Source organism: Bombina bombina, chromosome 2 (genome assembly GCF_027579735.1).
Source record: "Bombina bombina isolate aBomBom1 chromosome 2, aBomBom1.pri, whole genome shotgun sequence".
Lineage (NCBI taxonomy): Eukaryota > Metazoa > Chordata > Amphibia > Anura > Bombinatoridae > Bombina > Bombina bombina.
Window position 1 is genome coordinate 45,088,185 of NC_069500.1, and position 22,406 is coordinate 45,110,590.

The following is a 22,406-nucleotide window of genomic DNA, read 5'->3' on the forward strand; positions in this document are numbered from 1 at the left end:
CATTCTTGATTTTAAAATACATTTAGCAATAGAATATGTCACATATGATGATAGTATTATATTTTAATGTTTATTAATATTGCATACTCTATCTGAATGACAACATTAATAATTGTAGCTCAGTATCCCTTTAATATAAAATTAAATTGATTTGACAATGTTGTTGTTAATGAATTCTCTACTCCATATGTTGATGTAATGAATGGTATTGAGCATGCAATTCAAATCTAATATGTTATTTAAGTATATCCGAAGAATTATTTAAATTTACATCTATTAAAGGGACATTACATATAAATATTGAACAATGTGGATTTAGTATGTAATGTTCTGTCCATGTTTCTAAGACAAATGTCAATTAAAATGAGACATACCATACTGTGACAAGCCCTGGCTTGAGGATCCAGCAGCAACATCCATATCTGTAATATATTAAATGAGGATTGCATATCATTAATACAAATCTTGCCATGTTTAAAAACTTTACATTATTAACAAATCAATTTAAAAATATTAATCCTTTGGTAGTCCCATGAGTTAATTGTTTCCTCAATTAAATTCATGAAAAATATATCCTGGACTCTTATTTTCAATCAGTTGTGTTGTTTACTGTATCTTTAATATTTTTTTGTTGTTATTTCATAATCATCAATTGATGGCCATATGTTATAATTTATTTTTATTCTTCGTTTTTTCTTAGCTATAATATTGAAAATAAGAATACTGTATTCTTCACTAATATAATAATTCACATTTAATTTTGACCAACATTTGTAAAGCAATGCCACTTACAGCAAAGCCATGTTAACGTGGATGAGAAATTCCATTTTCGCGATCATTGCGCAATGATTCCAAGCGGAATTACGCATCCGTCATTTGACCAACATGTATAAAGCAATGCCACTTACAGCAAAGCCATGTTAACGTGGATGAGAAATTAAATTTTCGCGATCATTGCGCAATGATTCCAAGCGGAATTACGCATCCGTCATTTGACCAACATGTATAAAGCAATGCCACTTACAGCAAAGCCATGTTAACGTGGATGAGAAATTCAATTTTCGCGATCATTGCGCAATGATTCCAAGCGGAATTACGCATCCGTCATTTGACCAACATGTATAAAGCAATGCCACTTACAGCAAAGCCATGTTAACATGGATGAGAAATTACATTTCCGCTCTGTGACGCATATTCTGCAGAGCGCAAGAAACATCATTCCTATTTCATGTGTCACTAATCTAAAATCAGATATCTAAACATCATATGTAGTGTATGTTGTGAGATCTGTATAGGTTTAGTATCTGACTATATACACATATTTGGATAAAAATAACAAATATTAAGATATTATATGAAGTTGGATAATTACCTTGTTCAGATTCTCTATCTCCTCCCAGGCCACCGGACGGAGAAGCATCTGCCCTGGCCCCAGCGTCAGGACTTTCAGATCCCTCAGCTGGGAGGGAAGAAGAGGAGGCCGAGGATGGCGAGGATCGAAATCTTTTGGGGACCCGGAGATTGAGGAGCTCGCATAAAGTCACCTCATAAGGGAGTAGGTACAGTTTCCGCGGGGCCTCTCTTTTGCCACCTCTTTTACGGGCTTGTACCCAGTCCCTTATGAGGTTGACTTTTTTGGATAAACGCAACCTCATATCTCCGAATCTCCTCATGATCTGATCCTGGGTCCTCTGGACGTCACACACCAATCTAACCGCATTGGTGATAGACTCCCAGAGGGCCTTCTTAACAGGCGCATCTGTCAACCTCCTCTTGTTCCCAAACAGCTGGGGATAAAAGTCCTTGACGGCGTGGACCAGTGCAGCGCTCTCCTCCTTGGTGAACCTGGGAACTGACATGCCTGCTGGGTTGTAGAATATATGTAGGGATATAATATATACTGCCTGCAGGCATTAGAGAACTGACAAAGATGGCAACGTGTAATGGACTTTTATATGGTGAAGTAAACATGAGATGCACCATGGGACAAGTTATCTGTACATATGATTGGATAAAAGTTTGAAATATTGTTATAATGTCTGTGAGACCATCCTGACTCAAGTTGTGTTTGTGTGATGAACTCTGATTGGCCATTCCTTAATGTTTCATATCTTAGTAACTTCCTTACACATACCGCTTGGTGGTGCTGTTACTTCATTTTTCATGTAGACTTATTTGTAACTCATGGGCCTGTCATGCGGATATGTGTGACGCAGATTTAATATCCGTGATCCGTTAAATATTAATGATTAAATCCTCTTTAAAATCTAATACTGTCACATTATTAAATGTTGTAGACATTTCTCGGTTTAATAACGGTCTGTTTCTTTAATACAAATACACATTTAATATTGTATGTCTTTATTGTTCTTAAAATAAATTTGTTGACTTATTGAGAATTATTGACATTGCTCTATTAAATGTCTTTATAATGCACATTGATTGTGTGCTATTGCGTGACATTAGACTAATGTTTAAAGATGCTAATCTGGTGTTTCAAGATGCGTTTCCCACGCAATATTTCTTAATGTTCAAATTCAGGTTAGAATGTCAGTAACTTTGATAATCTGTTTATAAATGTTAAACTACATGTTTGTTTGTTATTAGCAAATAAACCTCGAGCTTGTATTTCTCTGAAGTGCTCATATATGTTATTGTGCAATGGCGTCTTTAGTTTTAAATAGACATTACAAACAAACAATTGTATCAAATGATCTGTAGAGATAGAAGATTGTTTAGACTTTAAAATGTAAATCAATTTCTCTTAGTATTTATATATCCTCAACAGAAGAAATTTCAATGCACATGGTTGAGCCAATCACATAAGGCATCTCTGTGCATCCACCAATCTTCATCTACTGAGCCGATCTCGATATGCTTTTCCAGCAAAGTATGTCAAGATAGGAAGATAAGTAAATACACTATTTAAAGCTCTTAAAGGGACACTGTCCAAAAAAATTTAGCATTGGTGATTCAGATTGAGCATGAAATGTTAATCAACTTTATAATTTAATCCGATTATCAAATGTTAACAGTTATCTTGTTATCTTTCTTTGCAAATCAATAATGATATTTTATATTACGGACAATTGTTTCCAAAAAACCTGGGTTGTCCTTGACGATTGTTAGATCAATTATTCCAAACAAAACAAGCAAGTTCTGTCCAGAGTACTGAAGCAAATAAATTATCTTTTTAATGCCTTTATTTTAAAGTAATGATAGCAACATCACAAGGAGCATTCATAATACAAGACAATTTTTTAAAGTTGCTTAAAATAGAATACTCATTCAGAATGTATAAATCATTAATTTTTTAACTGTCTACCTTTAAGTATATTTTTAGTTCATGTCCCTTTAAAGAAACATTTCACAATAATGCTTAAAATATCAGAAACCTAGGCACCTTCCTTTTGCTAAATTAGTCTAACATATGAGTAAAGCAAATTTAGATTAACTTCTAGATTGTTTTACACACTGACTGAAATATATTTATTAAATGAGGTATTTTTGAGCCTTCAGCTTAGAGGGACATTAAGCTATATGTTATGTATGCATTTTGTATAATATTCTAATATTTGACCAACTTAATATGTTTTGTTATTCAATCATTATATTGTAATTATATATATTCTTGGATTAAATACATCTCTACATAGGCTATTTTGATGCTGATTGTTGGTTGCATATAGATGCCTTATGTAATTGACTAAGATATGTGCATTGATGTATTTTTTGAAAAGTATATTTAAAGACTGAATGTAATTCTATATTACTTTATAAATATGTTTAAATTCTTGTATGATATTTTTAACAATCTATACACAATATACTTTGTGAATGTCCCTTTAAGGACCCAAACATTTGGAATGTTGATTTAACATTGACAAAATAAACTAAAGGGGACTTAAAATTCTATATAGATATTTGATGTCTAACCCAAGAGGTAAGATTTTTAAAAATACATAATATTACTAAGTATAGTTAAATGACTCCACTAGAAAATTACATAGATTAACCTGGCATCCAATAACTAGCTTGTGAAAAATATCAAGTTAAATGACCTACCATTTATACAAGTAAAGTTTTAAATATTTTTTTTAAAAAATGTTTAGAGATACCTAAGGAAGATACAAGATCTTATAAAATTAATTTTACATTCAACAACACTGTCACTTTAATGTAATTGAACCACCTCCCCTTCTTAAAAGTTAAAATAAATTTTTTTTGAATACATATCCAAAATTAATTTAATATCTACATTTTCAAAAGAAAAGCATCGAAGGATCTCACTCCCCAATTAATGTTATAAAAGATAGTTTAATGTAATATTCTCGGAATCAGTTGATTTTCTAATATTAATGCATTATTTGATCTTATGCATGTGCTTGTCAAATAGCCAACTACCAGTCATGGGAGTCAAACTTTTTTTTATTGACAGATTATATTGATATTTAGCATAATCTGTTCAAAAGAATGAATTTAATAATAAAATGTTTATTATTAACATGTAAAAATTAAAAAAAAAAAAAAGTTTATAGAAAAAATAAAAATATTCCTGGAAGTCATCAGATGCCAATCTGAAATGACAAATAAAAAAATGGAACAAAGTTAATACACACGTTGTCAAATATTCATAAAATACATTTACAATCATCTTGTGTCTATGCTCTAACTTTGTTCAACATTTTTGAAAGATATTTATTAAATTGATTTAAAAAAAATACAAAACATACACCATTATATTGTTGAATCAAAATTCTATTTAAATATCCAAATTTCTAATTATACATAATAATGTATATCACATTTCAACAATATATGTATGCTGAACATAAATGTAATATTTCATGTCCATTCAAATACCTCCACATCAACTATAATATGTATTCCTTTTTCGGATTGTGATCCCTAAATATCTAATGATGAAATAAGTATGACTAATGTATGTAAGCTAACAATAATCAACATTCTTCATGTGATTCTTAACTAGCATGCACCAACCTGGATAATGCATGGTCTTTGAAAGTCAATTCAGGGGTAAACAGTTGATCTTCAATAGGTGTCTTATTCATCATTTCATTAAATAGAGGACTGTGAAATACCATCTAAAAAAGTAAAATCATCTAAGTGTCTGATTGTGATCCCTAAATATCTACTAAAGAACTAAATATGACTAATGTATGTAAGCTACTAATATTCAACAGTCTTCACTAGCATGCATTGGTACACCAACCTGGACAATGCATGGTCTTTGAAAGTCAATTCAGGGGTAAACAGTTGATCTTCAATAGGTGTCTTATTCATCAGTTCATTAAATAGAGGACTGTGAAATACCATCTAAAAAAGTAAAATCATCTAAGTGTCTGATTGTGATCCCTAAATATCTACTAAAGAACTAAATATGACTAATGTATGTAAGCTACTAATATTCAACAGTCTTCACTAGCATGCATTGGTACACCAACCTGGACAATGCATGGTCTTTGAAAGTCAATTCAGGGGTAAACAGTTGATCTTCAATAGGTGTCTTATTCATCAGTTCATTAAATAGAGGACTGTGAAATACCATCTAAAAAAGTAAAATCATCTAAGTGTCTGATTGTGATCCCTAAATATCTACTAAAGAACTAAATATGACTAATGTATGTAAGCTACTAATATTCAACAGTCTTCACTAGCATGCATTGGTACACCAACCTGGACAATGCATGGTCTTTAAAAGTCAATTTAGGGGTAAACAGTTGATCTTCAATAGGTGTCTTATTCATCAGTTCATTAAATAGAGGACTGGGAAATACCATCTAAAAATTAGAAAATCATCTAAGTGTCTCCAATAGGATGTCTACACAGCCTTATTCTATCAAATAGTTTGCACTTACCATGTGAACATGTCTTTGTATGGTTTTCAAGGTCAGCAGAATTGAAAGATAATGCTAGACATGATCCCATTGGTATACTTCAATTTCAATCTTGGCTTTTTCCCACTGTCAGTCTGGGCAATCTTCACTGTCAGGCTTCTAATTGTTCCCTTTCAGTCTTTAGATTAAGTCATCTCCCTAATGGAAGAAATATTTTAAATAAAATTCATACAAGTGTGTGAATCAGTTCTGTACCCCTCTCCCACCCCCCATTTCATAATAAATTTCTGTCACTAGCTTACTAAGCATGTGTAGCAACTTGTGTTATTTTCTATCAAGTGTGAAGATGAGTCATATTGAGCAGAACAAACCTCTAATGTGTGACATTGAACCATAGTCATTCTAGAGGATCCCTTTCTGAGTATGTACATTTTAAGTAATGTGTAAACTAAATACTATTTTTGAAAATGTATGCCATATGATGTATTTGTGTACAATTCATGCCAGCAACAGTCCAGACATTTATACTTACCAGCTGATGTCCTCTTTAAAAACCAGGTGGCAAAGACTCGCTACAGGACCCAATGGCCAGAGCATCACCTTTATTAATAAATGAAACACATTTTTAGCATTTGATGAACAATCCTAACATGTTTGCACAATTCTCTACTTGTCATTTCCCTAGAGTTCACATCTATTGAAAATACTACAGTCTAACTTATATTCTTTACTGTCTAAAGTGGCGGTTGATGACGTCTGCTCTGACATCGAGTCCCTCGTCCTGGAATTCCCCCTCTAGAACAGGATCATCCTCCTCATCTCTGAGGAGGTCTCTGTCCACCGTGACGGCCTGCAGCATCCCAGCCTGCTGTGCAATATTATGCAGGACGCTACAGGCTACAACAATCTTAGCCACCTTCTTTGGGTTGTACTGGAGTGCTCCTCCAGAACGGTCCAGGCACCTGAATCTCATCTTCAGGAGCCCGAACATCCTTTCAACCACCGCCCTGGTTCTCTTATGATCCCTATTGTAGCACTCCTCAGACACATCAGTCGGGCTACGCAAGGGGGTAATGAGCCAAGGCCGGCTCATGTACCCAGAATCACCTATAAATTATGAACAGAACATAATTCAAACAGAATCCTTAAAATAGTATATTGTTTTATAAATAAATTTGTGTACACGATAATCCATATTAAAAATTTGTTAATAAAAATCCAAATATAAAGTTCTATATTATTCTGTATCTTGCCATTTCAGCTAAGACATGCTACATATGCGTATTTCTCCTAAACCAAACCTTGTGTAAAATGCTAACTACATGGTTACATTGCATTCTCTATCTGAGCATATAAGGTAAGACATGCTACATATCTGCATTGAACTAAAAGTACACATTAGCGGAAAGAGACAATGACATGATTAAATTGCATGAGCTAATATCTTCCCATTTCAGCTAAGACATGCTACATATGCGTATTTCTCCAAAAAAAAACCTTGTGTAAAATGCTAAATACATGGTTACATTGCATTCTCTTTCTGAGCATTTAAGGTAAGACATGCTACATATCTGCATTGAACTAAAAGTACACATTAGCGGAAAGAGACAATGACATGGTTAAATTGCATGAGCTAATATCTTCCCATTTCAGCTAAGACATGCTACATATGCGTATTTCTCCAAAAAAAAACCTTGTGTAAAATGCTAAATACATGGTTACATTGCATTCTCTATCTGAGCATTTAAGGTAAGACATGCTACATATCTGCATTGAACTAAAAGTACACATTAGCGGAAAGAGACAATGACGTGGTTAAATTGCATGAGCTAATATCTTCCCATTTCAGCTAAGACATGCTACATATGCGTATTTCTCCAAAAAAAAAAACCTTATGTAAAATGCTAAATACATGGTTACATTGCATTCTCTGAGCATTTAAGGTATGACATGCTACATATCTGCATTTAAATAAAAGTAGACATTAGCGTCGGTAAATAACAAATGGTTAAATTGCATCCTATAGCTGAACATGACGCTAACATTTTAAAACTACAATGGCAATTGTCAAACTAATTAACCATGTTGTGCACAAATACTCACCAACGAGATAACCAGGGGGCATTTGTCTTTCCTCAAACTGTCTCCACAGGGACGACAGAGAGAGGATGCGGGCATCATGACAAGCACCTGCAAAATTCGCACACACATGCATAATCCTCATCCGTGCATCACAAACATACTGCACGTTGAGGCTATGAAAAAGTTTGCGATTTCTGAAGGGCAAGTCATCAATTGGAGCACGCAGCGCAATGTGGGTACAATCTATGGCTCCCAAGACATTGGGCAATTGAGCAATATCAAAGAATTCCCACTTCAGGCGCCTCCAATCACCATCATTCTGTGGGAATCCTATGTATTGATTACTGATACGTACTATGGCGTCCAGAAAGTTATCAAACACCACAGAGAATGTACCTTGAGCCAGGCCATGCATGTACAGTTGTCCGGATTGAAAACTCCCGGAGGCCAGGACGTAAAGACAACTTAGCATCTTACTCATGCCGGGAACAGCAGTCCTTATTTGTATACGTGGCTCCAAATGAGGTTTAAGAAGCTCGTAAAGGCCAATGAGCTGTTCGCGATCGAGCCGATACTTATCAAAAACCTCAAAGTCACTCATGTTTTCCAAGGTGGGTCTCACCCTGTAGACACGAGGACCTCGAACCAGACGACCCCTTCGTCTCGGTCTGAGCCGCCGAGGCTGCCTGATTCGACCAACAGCTAGTTCGCCAATAGCAGCACCAGCAGCGTCTACCATGTCATCGTCATCCATCTTTCAAAACAGCGTAACAAGGTAAGCACTTTATCTGATGTGGATCACAAGTGATGCATTGGCCATGTTGTTTGGGGGATTTATAGTACAATTAGTCCAATGGTAGTGAGTTTGTAATGATTGCTGATTGTATTCACCTGTTTGTATGTGAGCGGCGCGAATGCTTTCACATTGTTTTTTTTTTTTTTTGGGAGGAAATGTTGTTTTCACCCAATGAATCTCAATGTGAAAGTGTCAAATATCACACATACAGTGCATGTTTGTAATGTTTGTTCATATGCGTAATAAATATTTATTAAACGCGATCTTATAGTAACAAGCACACGTCCAGGCTAACATGAATGAAAGTGCATAGTTGTGTATAATGTGCATCGAAAGTGATCGATCAATGTTGCTGCAATATTGTTTGTAAACATCTGCCATCTGTAGTATTGTATATATAAGTGATTGCCGAGCTGTCAATATTGTATGCGTCCCTTTAAAATCGCAATAATAATTCAGAACTTCCCGTCTGCCATCTGTAGTATTGTATATATAAGTGATTGCCGAGCTTTCAATATTGTATGCGTCCCTTTAAAATCGCAATAATAATTCCGAAATTCCCGTCTGCCATCTGTAGTATTATATATATAAGTGATTGCCGAGCTGTCAATATTGTATGCGTCCCTTTAAAATCGCAATAATAATTCTGAACTTCCCGTCTGCCATCTGTAGTATTGTGTATATAAGTGATTTCCGAGCTGTCAATATTGTATGCGTCCCTTTCAAATCGCCATAAAAAATCTGAACTTCCGGCTGTCATCTGTAGTATTGTGTATATAAGTGATTTCCGAGCTGTCAATATTGTATGCGTCCCTTTCAAATCGCCATAAAAAATCTGAACTTCCGGCTGCCATCTGTAGTATTGTGTATATAAGTGATTTCCGAGCTGTCAATATTGTATGCGTCCCTTTCAAATCGCCATAAAAAATCTGAACTTCCGGCTGTCATCTGTAGTATTGTATATATAAGTGATTGCCGAGCTGTCAATATTGTATGCGTCCCTTTCAAATCGCAATAATAATTCCGAACTTCCCGTCTGCCATCTGTAGTATTGTATATATAAGTGATTGCCGAGCTGGCAATATTGTATGCGTCCCTTTCAAATCGCAATAATAATTCGAACTTCCCGTCTGCCATCTGTAGTATTGTATATATAAGTGATTGCAGAGCTGTCAATATTGTATACGTCCCTTTCAAATCGCAATAAGAATTCCGAACTTCCCGTCTGCCATCTGTAGTATTGTATATATAAGTGATTGCCGAGATGTCAATATTGTATGCGTCCCTTTCAAATCGCAATAAGAATTCCGAACTTCCCGTCTGCCATCTGTAGTATTGTATATATAAGTGATTGCAGAGCTGTCAATATTGTATGCGTCCGTTTCAAATCGCACTAATGCTGAATAACTTCCGGCTGTCATCTGTAGTATTGTATATCTAAGTGATTGCCGAGCTGTCAATATTGTATGCGTCCCTTTCAAATCGCACTAATACTGAATAACTTCCGGCTGTCATCTGTAGTATTGTATATATAAGTGATTGCCGAGCTGTAAATATTGTATGCGTCCCATTCAAATGGCACTAATACTGAAGCACTTCCGGCTGTCATCTGTAGTATTATATATATAAGTGATTTGCGATCTGACAATATTTCTTAATTGTCCCATTGAAATTTCAATAATAATGCTGTTCCAAACTGTTGTTTACGTATATGTTGTATTGTAGTATTGAGTGTTAAAGTTCCTAAAGGGGCGGTACAGTGGTGAATCTGTGATGTGTATGGTTGAATCTTCTAATGACGTCATGATATTCTTAACCTGCCTATGTAGTTCATAAATCCTCATTGTGTTGTTGTATTTGACTACATTGTTATTGTGTGCTGAATAAAATCTAAATGTGTGCTTTGTGGTTGCGTGATGGGTGATGCGTGTTATGTACATATACGTATATATTGTGATTGTGTCCCACATATGCTGACTTCTATATAGCGGTCTGACATTGTTGTTCCTTCCCATAAAGTGACATCTGTAATCTGGTGTAATGATGTTCTTGTTGTACGTAATTCCTAATGGTTTATTGTGATGGAATCATGATGTTAAAAGTACAGTAAAATCCATATGTTGTGTTTTGTGATTCCTCTCGAGAATGTAATGTGTTTTTCCCCCATCATTTGAATGCACATGTATGAGTGAATGTTAAAAGTAATATATGTGCATCCATGAGTGATCATGTGTTAAGCCTATGTAGATATGCAGTTGCTGAAAGCATATGAGTTGAATAACTGAAATGCAATAATAAAGGTAAATGAGAGGCGTTTCCCATTGTGTACTGTTTGTGAATCCAGAAATGTTTAATGAATTTTTTTTTAAGTTTAAATGTAATTTTATGTAAATAATAATGTGTTACTAGTGATGTTGATTTGTAGTTGATGTAATCTAAAAGTGTGAAACATTTTAATGGTGTTGTGAATATTCAATAATTAAAATCCATAAATCCACCATAGGGAAATAGTCATTTCTTGATCTATTTATCATAGCTGGGTCTAACGCATAAAATCATGTCTTTTCTAGCGCTGGTATTTGGAGTTTTTCTGTCTACGCTATTTGCGTGTGTTAGGGAAATGAGGGTTTCGCGTGCACGAGCACGTCTTCCCAATAGAAGTCAATGGAGCCTCTAAAAATTTTTTTTTTTTTTCCTAAGACTGGTTTTCCTCGTAAAGTGAGTGACGTCATGAGCTTGTGTGAAAAAGTAACTAAATCGTGTTATTTTTGTAATAAATAAATAATTGTTGTATGTCATGTGGTGTATATTGTTTGTATGCATCGATGAGTGTATTTTGTGATAATGTTATTAGTTAGATGTAGGTATATGAGGGTCTTTTCCCGTGTGTCAATGTAAGTCAATGGGAAAATGGATTTGTGTTGTTTTTTTTCAAACACCCGAGATCTCGCAACTTTAATCCTTTGTATTTTGATTAAAAATTATTAAATATGAAAAATAAACATAGTGTAGTGTTTGTATGAGTGTAAGTGTACTTTGTGTAATATTTTTAATTTGATTCGTGGAATTTTTTTTTGTCGGTATATGTTTACTACTGGGTCTGAGGTGTCGGTAGAAATTTCAGCGTTAGGTGATTTTGGAGTGTCGGTAAATAAACTCTAAATACCGGAGTCCGTAAGAAACCCGCGTTAGGGGCCTCTAACGCTGGTTTTCACGGCTAACGCCGAACTCTAAATCTAGGCCCTAGTTTCTTAATGTCAAGTATTAAATAGTACACAGGTTAATGTATGTTCATCCAATACTTAATAAAATCTTGGTAAATATCTTCAAATATCAAAAAATAATAATTTTCTAATTAAGAGGTTCCCAGAATTTCAAAATGGTAATAAACATGCGTACATTGCAATCTTATCAGTGTTAGCAGTCCACAGCTTATTGAGCTTATTATAGAGAGAACACTAGAAGAGTCCCAAAAAATGAGATATTACAGTTGCCATAAAATCCAAGTGCAGATAATTTGATTCCAAATTTGGGGTTAGTTGGTGTGCCCAAACACCCGTAGTGATAGGTGAACTTCCTAATTACAATAAAATACCTCAATCAAAATGAGGTAAGTGCCACACAAGTTGTTAGGTAGAAAGCTCCCCAGCTGATGGATGATCCGCTGTTCAATCGTCTCCTGGCACCAATCTTTTTTTTCCCTTTCCCCTCTCACGCTTGTTATGGTCTCATCAAGTATCAGGATGTGTAAGATAAAAATAAAAGCAAGGTAGCGCAATATTGTTTTTAGCAAAACACACTTAGGGCTCGATGATTAAAAGCTATCTGGGCTGGCGAGATTATTAAAGAATGCTCGCCAGTCCTTCTATTTCCCTGGTGGAATGATCTAAAGCCACTTTTTACCCTGAAAAAAGGGTGTCTCGCTAAGGGGCGTATACTTCATTTCCATATGAAAAATGCACAATAAAATTTGTATTTTAAACATCCTACAAAACAAATATTTGACCCAATCACACAAAAATAAGCAGGGAACAATATTGTATAACAGTATTGTTAAGGGGCATCAAAAATCATAACAAAATTTGTCACCAAAAATTGTATTTTAACAAAAAACGTAAAATTTGTGTGTAATTTACACAGGAATAAATCTAATTAAATATGCACAGCGTAAATCGTAATTGTAGTACACTGAATGTGCAAAAATCACACAGAAATTTGTACTTATAAATACAAAATTCAAAGCGTAATTGTTGTTTTTTTGTACAATGGGCTGAACATGTGCGTTCCATGGGCGTGTATGAAATTGTCTCTCTAATCCCAGCGTAATTCTATAAAGATTTTTGCACTGCAGATCTCACAATTTTTTCTCACCAACTAAAAGGTGACGAGCTTTTCTCAAAACACTTAATATACTTATAATCCTAATAGAAAAACACATATATACAAAAATACAGGCAAATGTAAGATGCTCTATGCAGAATGCAGCATTATGTGAGTTATATTGGCTGCAGGATTTTAATTTTAAAGTGCTCCCCCTGTTCCCTGCTATCTTCGCAGTAAGGAGCGAAGTGTCCCTCTCCGGCAAGCTCCATTACTTTCAATAGGAGCCATCTCACCACTCGCAGGGCCTGCCCCTTTTTTTTACTATGATTCCACCGGGACAGCCCTGCGAGAGTTGGCGAGAGAAAGTAGCTTTGAGCAGGCGATGTTTGCATCATCAAGCCCTTAGTATTTATTGCTAAAAAAAACACAAAGGTAAAAATTGCTTACACTTTCTTACCTTAATCCATATATGAGGTATCAGTAGCACTTGTTTAAATGATGATACAACCGTTCACATAGCATACAGTTCGTAGGGAAAGCGTTACATATAATAGTTCATATACAGGATTTAACAGTAGCCCAGAGGCGTAGATCTCACCCATTACTTTCCTAACGCATTTCAAAGGCTTTTAAAAAGATAATACTGGCCCTCTTCGTCAGAGGATGAATGTGAGAAGTACGGATCACTCCTTAAACAAGAGAAAACAGGGGCAGTGCGGCCTGCCCCTAAGAGAACTCCCATTGGTTATTGGTGGTGTATGTATTGGCTCAGTGACGTAGCGGAGGTGTGTATAAAGTTACACGCCCCCTGTCTCATCCAATAAGCTTATCTTGATGACATTTTGGGGGGGTGTATATTAAAATCCATGTTAATATTGCTCATAACAAACCACCTGGAGACTTTTATTTGCAAATGTTATTTAGCGAAAGTGATCTCTGCAGACTGTATTTGCATAAAAACATAGAAACATGTATTTATAAAGGGATCTATTACTTATTTTAGATTTCTACACAAATTCGGATTACTACGGCATGTAATTTGATCATATATAATGATCATTAGTCATTCTAATTCTCACAAATTTGAAACACTAATAATATTGTACAGTTTTAAATAAACTATAATTCAGTGATTCCATATGCATATATGTGTGCATAAAGCTAAGATAATAAATGAATAAATAAATAACTTCTAGTCATTGTGTAATTAATTAGTCCCCTTTTCAAATGTTTTTCCACATGTTATATAAAATGCATATTCTACTAGTGTAATGATAACCATATTTAGAAGCATAATGATTTCTATTTATCCCTTTTTTTCCATTGTCATTAATTTTATGTGGGTGTATACTAAGGGAAACTACAAATCAGTAAAAAACAATAGTGGTAATTATAAAAAGTAAAATAGACCCACTCTCATGAAATATATCAATTAGACATAAGAAATAAAAACTCAATGGGAATGGGTAGATTACTTATCATCCGGAAGCCATATTAGTTATAGATAAATAGATTAATATATGAAAAGAAACCTTATAACTTATTGTAGTCATATTGATCATATGATTCAAGTTAAATATAGTATTGGAAGCATCTACATAATGACACATATTATAAGAAACTTTTGAGTGATCCTACAATTATATTCCAGAGGGAATACCGACACCTTCTGGATGATGCAAAAGAAGAGAAGATCCTCAATGAGAATGAAAATGCTTTTCTGAGGAATGATACCCCTATGGTCGCCATCTTCTATCACCTCCCGAAGGTGCACAAAGATTTTTAGAAACCACCGGGCAGACCAATAGTTTCAGGTGTCAATTCCTTAATCTCCAAACTTTCGGAGTATATAGACTCATTCCTCCAACCCCTAATACCTCTGTTGAAATCCTACTTAAGAGATACACCTGACACCATACAGAAATTGTCACAAGTAAAATGGAGTACAGAAGCAATTTGGGTGACACTAGATGTTAGTGCCCTTTATTCTAACATCCCTCACAAAAAGGGAGTGAAAGCAGTAAAATATTGCCTAGATACTCTGACAAACCTACCAAGGAATACTCAAGAATTTCTACTAAAAGCCATAATTTTTATTCTTGAAAGGAATTACTTTCATTTTGGGAAAAACTTCTACCTACAGCTTGATGGGACAGCAATGGGTACACGTTTTGCCCCGAGTTTTGTTAACTTATACATGGAGCTGTGGGAGGAGATGACTATTTGGAACAATAATCCATTCCAATCATATATTAAAAAATGGGCAAGTTATATAGATGATATCATCATGATATGGAAAGGACCAGAGGATGTTTTGGATGAATTCATTGCGAGTCTGAATACAAATGAATTTAATCTATCCTTCACTGGAAAAAGAAATAAGGAGCAAATAGAGTTTCTAGACATAAGTCTTTTTCATGAAAATAATGAAATTCAAACAAAGCTATATAAAAAAGAGACTGACAGAAATACTAGTTGTTGTAGAAGCTATTCTTCTTAAAGAGAAATTCCTGGAAAGAGGCTACTTAGAAGGTGATTTGGAGAAGGCCCACAAGAAAGCAAATAATCTAAATAGGCAATAACTATTGGACAATGGACACTGGAAACAAAAAGGTCAAGAAACAGAAGGAAGATACCATTAATTTCCTCACGACCTTCAATGAAGGCGCCAATGAGATTAGAACAATTATGAAAAAACATTGACATCTGTTGCTAAAAGATGAATTATTGAAAAAGACCATACCTAAAGAGCCAAAAAATATTTTCAGGAAAAATAAAAATGTGATTTTTTTTTGGCACCGAGATGATTGAAAATATTAATGTAACAAAATTGGTTAGGGAAGATGACAATAGGCTTTTTTAAATGTAATCGCCTTAACTGTGTAGCCTGTGATCATCACTACAATGGGTCTAAATCTACAAAAGAAATCAAATCCAATACAAATGGAAGAAGTTGTAAGACAAATGTAGCCTGCAACTGTAAAACAGACCATGTAGTATATTTGTTAGAGTGCTCATGTGGGCTACAATATATAGGGCGTACCACTAGACCCTTTAAGAAAAGATTGGCGGAACATCTCACAGATATTAAAACAGGTCTTAAAACACACAGTGTTTCAGTACACTTCAGTGCTTTTCACAACATGGACCCCTCAAACCTCAAAGCTACTATTCTAGAGCACATACCAGTAAAAGATAGAAGAGGTAACAGGGAGTTGTTTTTAAGAAGAAGGGAGACATATTGGATCCATACTTTACATACTCAGGTCCCATATGGTTTCAATAAAGATATAAACCTAGCAGCTTTTATAATAGAAGGATTGAAATTCTCTGTCAGTCTAGCAATATTTATATTCACCAGTTGGTATAACTCCACCTCGATCTGCCTCTTATACTTTTATTTTTATTTATTTGTTTAATCTCCAGTGTTCCAGGTTTCTTCCATGGTAATTTGTGTATTACTATAATTATTATTTTTAATATATTTTTTTTCTGGAAAGGGATCCCTTTAGGTTTATAAGCTATTTTCCAGTCCCATTCTTAATTTATTGAAAAGTCAGGAATAGTTTCTTCAGTAAGCCTGTGTATTTTTTTCTGACATTTAAAAGGTTTTTAAAGTATTTTAAGATGTAGATGATATTTAGCTTTTTTTTTTAGCTTTTTAGAAAAAAGGTTTTTAAAAAGGTTTTTAAAGTTGATTATAGATGATATCATCCAGGAAATATAACTAGCAGTATTTACAATAGAATACATATATTTTTATATTTATATTTTTAGGTGTGTACTGCGTATACTATATTTAACTTGAATCATATGATCAATATGACTACAATAAGTTATAAGGTTTCTTTTCATGTATTAATCTATTTATCTATAACTAATATGGCTTTCGGATGATAAGTAATCTACCCATTCCTATTGAGTTTTTATTTCTTATGTCTAATTGATATATTTCATGAGAGTGGGTCTATTTTACTTTTTATAATTACCACTATTGTTTTTTACTGATTTGTAGTTTCCATTAATATACACCCACATAAAATTAATGACAATGGAAAAAAAGGGATAAATAGAAATCATTATGCTTCTAAATATGGTTATCATTGCACTAGTAGAATATGCATTTTATATCACTTATGTGGAAAAACATTTGAAAAGTGGACAAATTAATTACACAATGACTAGAAGTTATTTATTTATTCATTTATTCTCTTAGCTTTATGTACACATATATGCATATGGAATCAATCAATTATAGTTTGTTGAAAATTGTACAATATGATAAGTGTTTCGAATTTGTGAGAATTAGAATGACTAATGATCATTATATATGATCAGATTACATGCCTTAGTAATCCGAAATTGTGGAGAAATCTAAAATAAGTGATAGATCCGTTTATAAATACATGTTTCTATGGTTTAATTCAAATACTGTCTGCAGAGATCACTTTCGCTAAATAACATTAGCGAATAAAAGTCTACAGGTGATTCTCTATAGTAATATGTGATTGCATCAAACAGCATTTGTTATGAGCAATATTAACATGGATTTTAATATAAACACCCCCAAAATGTCATCAAGATAAGCTTATTGGAGGAGACAGGGGGCATGTAACTTTATACACACCCTCGGTACGTCACTGAGCCAATATGTACACCACCAATAACCAATGGGAGTTCTCTTAGGGATGGGCCACACCGCCCCTGTTTTCTCTAATTTAAAGAGTGATCTGTACTGCTCACATTTATCCTCTGACGAAGAAGGCCAGTATTATCTTTTAAAAAGCCTTTGAAACGCGTTAGGAAAGTATTGGGTGAGATCTATGCCTCTGGGCTACTGTTAAATCCTATATTATATATATATCGCATTCCCTATGAACTGTATGCTATGTGAACGGTTGTATCATCATTTAAACAAGTGCTACTGATACCTCATATATGGATTGAGGTCAGAAAGTGTAAGCAAGTTTTACCTTTGTGTATTTTTTTATATCAATAAATACTAAGTGTGTTTTGCAAAAAACAAAATTGCACTACCTTGCTTTTATTTTTATCTTACACATCCTGATACTTGATGAGACGATAACAAGCGTGAGAGGGGAAAGGGAAAAAAGGATTGGTGCCAGGAGACGATTGAACAGCGGACATCTGTCAGCTGGGGAGCTTTCTACCTAACAACTTGTGCGGCACTTACCTCATTTTGATTGAGGCATTTTATTGTAAGTAGGAAGTTCACCTATCACTACGGGTGTTTGGGCACACCAACTATTATTTTTTCATATTTGAAGATAATTACCAAGATTTTATTAAGTATTGTATGCACATACATTAACCTGTGTACTATTTAATACTTGACATTAAGAAGCATTGATTGCCCTTCAAATTTGAGACTGAAGGCTAGACTAGTCCTGCGCCTGTGACCAACCTTTTCAGCTATTTGTTCTCTTTTTGACAGTATACCTCTAGTGGTGGGGACCCTATTAGTGTTCTGTCAGGTTTTTCGGGCAGCATCACGTGACAGCCTTGAGTCTTATATTGATTCATAGGGATTTTTACTTACTCCACTAAACGCTGTATTTGTTCTTCTTTCTATTTATATATATACACACAGTATATTTATATAATATTGTGAAATACAATATTTTGTATTTTAAAGGGATATGAAACCCAATTATTTTCATGATGCAGCTAAAGCATACATTTAGCCACCAAAGCAAGTGCTACCCAGGAGCTAAACCCAAAATGGGCCGGCTCCTAAGCTTACATTTCTGCTTTTGCAAATAAAGATACAAAGAGAACGAAAAAAATTGCATGCAATGAGGCAGAATTATCAAACGTCTTGCGGACCTGATCCAATAGTGCGGATTAGGTCCGCAAGATCTCACTGAATGCGGAGAGCAATACGCTCTCCGTATTCAGCATTGCACCAGCAGCTCACAAGAGCTGCTCGTGCAATACCGCCCCCTGCAGACTCACGGCCAATCGGCCGCCAGCAGGGGGTGTCAATCAACCCAATCGTACTCGATCGGGTTGAATTGTGGCGATTCCTGTCAGAGCTCAGAGCAGGCGGACAGGGTTATGGAGCAGCGGTCTTTAGACCGCTGCTTCATAACTGCTGTTTCTGGTGAGTCTGAAGACTCGCCAGAAACACGGCCCCTCAAGCTCCATTCGGAGCTTGATAAATGGGCCTCTCTATCTGAATCACAAACAAAAAAAAAATGGTGTTATATATCCCTTTAAGTCAGTTTGTTATATATAAACATGTTTTTAACGTTTGGTGTTCTCTTTTCTTTTTAGGAACAACATTTTGTGTATTGGATATTAATATCCCAAAGAAGACTGTAGCATAGTGTGTTTTTCAATACATTTGCAAATGCTTTCTTTTAGATGTAGCACAAAGAAAAAAATAAAAAAATAAAATCCTTTTAAGTTTCAAGAGTAAAAAAAAAAAAGTGCTATTAATATACACAGTTTAGAAATGGACAAAATGAATTCCCTTATTGAAATTATTTATATGCGTTTCCATTGATTTGTTTCTTGTTTTTAGGTGGTCGTTGTAATCACCCTGTAGTATCAATATTTTAACTGGCCTTGTTCTTAATGAACATTTTTTAATTCTATAATGATATTGTAACCAGTGCAAATCTTTTCCTAACTGGTTCATTAGTGTCCGCTGTTTTATTATAAATGTATGGCAAGAGAATTTTCAGAACTAATATCAACTACTTCTGTTCAGATTTATCATTTCATTAATTATATGAAAAATGTACACAGTGCAAAGAAATGTCAGAAAAGCAATTGCATAAAAAAATAATAAATTGTGTTGACAATAAATATGCTAATTTTCATAAATGTGTCTCTTCTGTCTTTTTGTTATATCTGTTTAGTTCCCCATAGATTGTTTTACATATATACAATATTGTATAACCTTATTTTGCATAAAAGTAATGAAAGCTCTTTTACATTGAATTACACATGGGAGAATGACTTATTTACCATAGTAGATTCTGTTACAGTTATATTTTTAATTAAAAGGCACATAAAGATTTTAACATTGTTTAAACCCTTAAAGGGACATGCTATACAAATGCTGAAGCACTTGAAAGTGATGCAGCATATCTGTAAAAAGCTGATTACAAAATATCCCCTGAACATCTCTATATAAAGCAGGAACATATTTTACCTCAATATTTCCTCAGTAGCTTCATCCTATTTTAAAGGAGCTTTAAGCAGCCAATCAGGATGCTAGTCCTGGGACTTGCAAGGGAGTGTGCATCTGCCATGTGCCGGCACAGTCATGTTATTTCCCTCCACAGTTGAAGGAAGTCAAAATGTAATGATATTTTAGTGAAATCTCATGAGATTACAGTAAAGCAAATTGTGACATCAACACTGATTAAACTGATTGACTGTTGTTTTTTTTACCATCATGCAGCTGACGGAGCACTATTAGTGAAGTAATTTTGAGGTAAAAAAAAAAAAAAATATATATATATATATATATATATATATATATATATATATATATATATATTTACATAGAGAGGTTCATGTGATATTTTCTTGTCAACTTTTGACAATTATGCTCCATCACTTTCAAGTTATTTAGTATATGGGTATTATGTCCCTTTAGACTTATTAATTATGTGTTGTTTAAACAAATATTTCAATATAATGTCATTTTTTTCCCCATCCCTGAATGAACCCCCACCAATGCTCCACAACTCCAATAACGATCTCCCTGACTAAGTCACCAGCCTCCCTGTCATGCATAGATTCCTGGAAAGGTTGAGATATGTAACAACACATTGATACAGGATGCTGTAGTATTTCTGTTGCCTTTCCTTTCTAAACTAAACTCATCTCGTAGTATGCTGACATATAGTGCTTTAAATGATCAGTTCCCTAATGACATCAATAGCAAATAACCTCTACATGCCCTAATATCTGACAAGACTCTCTGGTACACAACCCGGGATACAAGGGCTCAGTGCACAAAACTTATAGGATAGGAAAGTAATACACCTTACACATTTCTTGTATTTTCCATATGAGAAGTTATCCTATTGCTAAAAATGCCATTGAATATTTGATCTTCTTTTCTTGCATGTTAAAGTATAAGTTAGGAGTACTTGGAGCAGAATCTGTTGGACAGTGCTGAGGAGCCTATAGTTGCAGAAGTATGTGCAAGTGAAAAAGCCTAACGTGTAATCTGATTTTTTTGGGGGGCGTTAGACGAATTTGCTTTCTTCTTTGTTGTTGGGCAAGAGATCTGGGAGGGGGAGGGAGGTAGCATATTGAGGGGGGGGGCAGCTACACTACAGAAAATATTTTATTCTTGTAAAAAAAACAAAAATACACAGTTTTGGGACAAATTGGGTACTGGCAGACAGCTGCCAGTACCCAAGAAGGCGGCAAATAGGTAGAGGGGGGAGGGTTAGAGAGCTTTATGGGGGGGATCAGGGAGGTTGGGGGCTAAGAGGGGATCCAACACTGCACAATCAATTAAAGAAAGAAAAAAACAATGTTTTTTTATTTTAATATTGGCAGACTTTCTGCCAGTACTTAAGATGGCGGTGAAAATTGTGAGGTGGGGGATGGAATAGAGCTGTTTGAGGGGGGTCAGAGAGGGTTCAGGGGGTGCGATGTGTCAGGTGGGAGACTGATCTCTACACTAAAGCTAAAATTAACCCTACAAGCTACCCAAATTAACCCCTTCACTGCTGGGAATAATACAAGTGTGGTGTGCAGCGGCATTTAGCGGCCTTCTAATTACCAAAAAGCAACACCAAAGCCATATATGTCTGCTATTTCTGAACAAAGGGGATCACAGAGAAACTTTTACAACCATTTGCCATAATTGCACAAGCTGTTTGTAAATAATTTCAGTGAGAAACCTAAAAATTTGAAATATTTTAAAAATTTTTTTTTTTATTTGATCACATTTGGCGGTGAAATGGTGGCATGAAATATACCAAAATGGGCTTAGATCAATACTTTTGGTTGTCTACTACACTATACTAAAGCTAAAATTAACCCTACAAGCTCCCTAATTAACCCCTTTACTGCTGGGCATAATACACGTGTGGTGCGCAGCAGCATTTAACAGCCTTCTAATTACCAAAAAGCAACACCAAAGCCTTATAAGTCTGCTACTTCTGAACAAAGGGGATCCCAGAGAAGCTTTTACAAACATTTTTTCCATAATTGCACAAGTAGTTTGTAAATAATTTCAATGAGAAACCTAAAGTTTGTGAAAAAATGAACATTTTTTTTTATTTGATCGCATTTGGCGGTGAAATGGTGGCATGAAATATATCAAAATGGGCCTAGATCAATACTTTGGG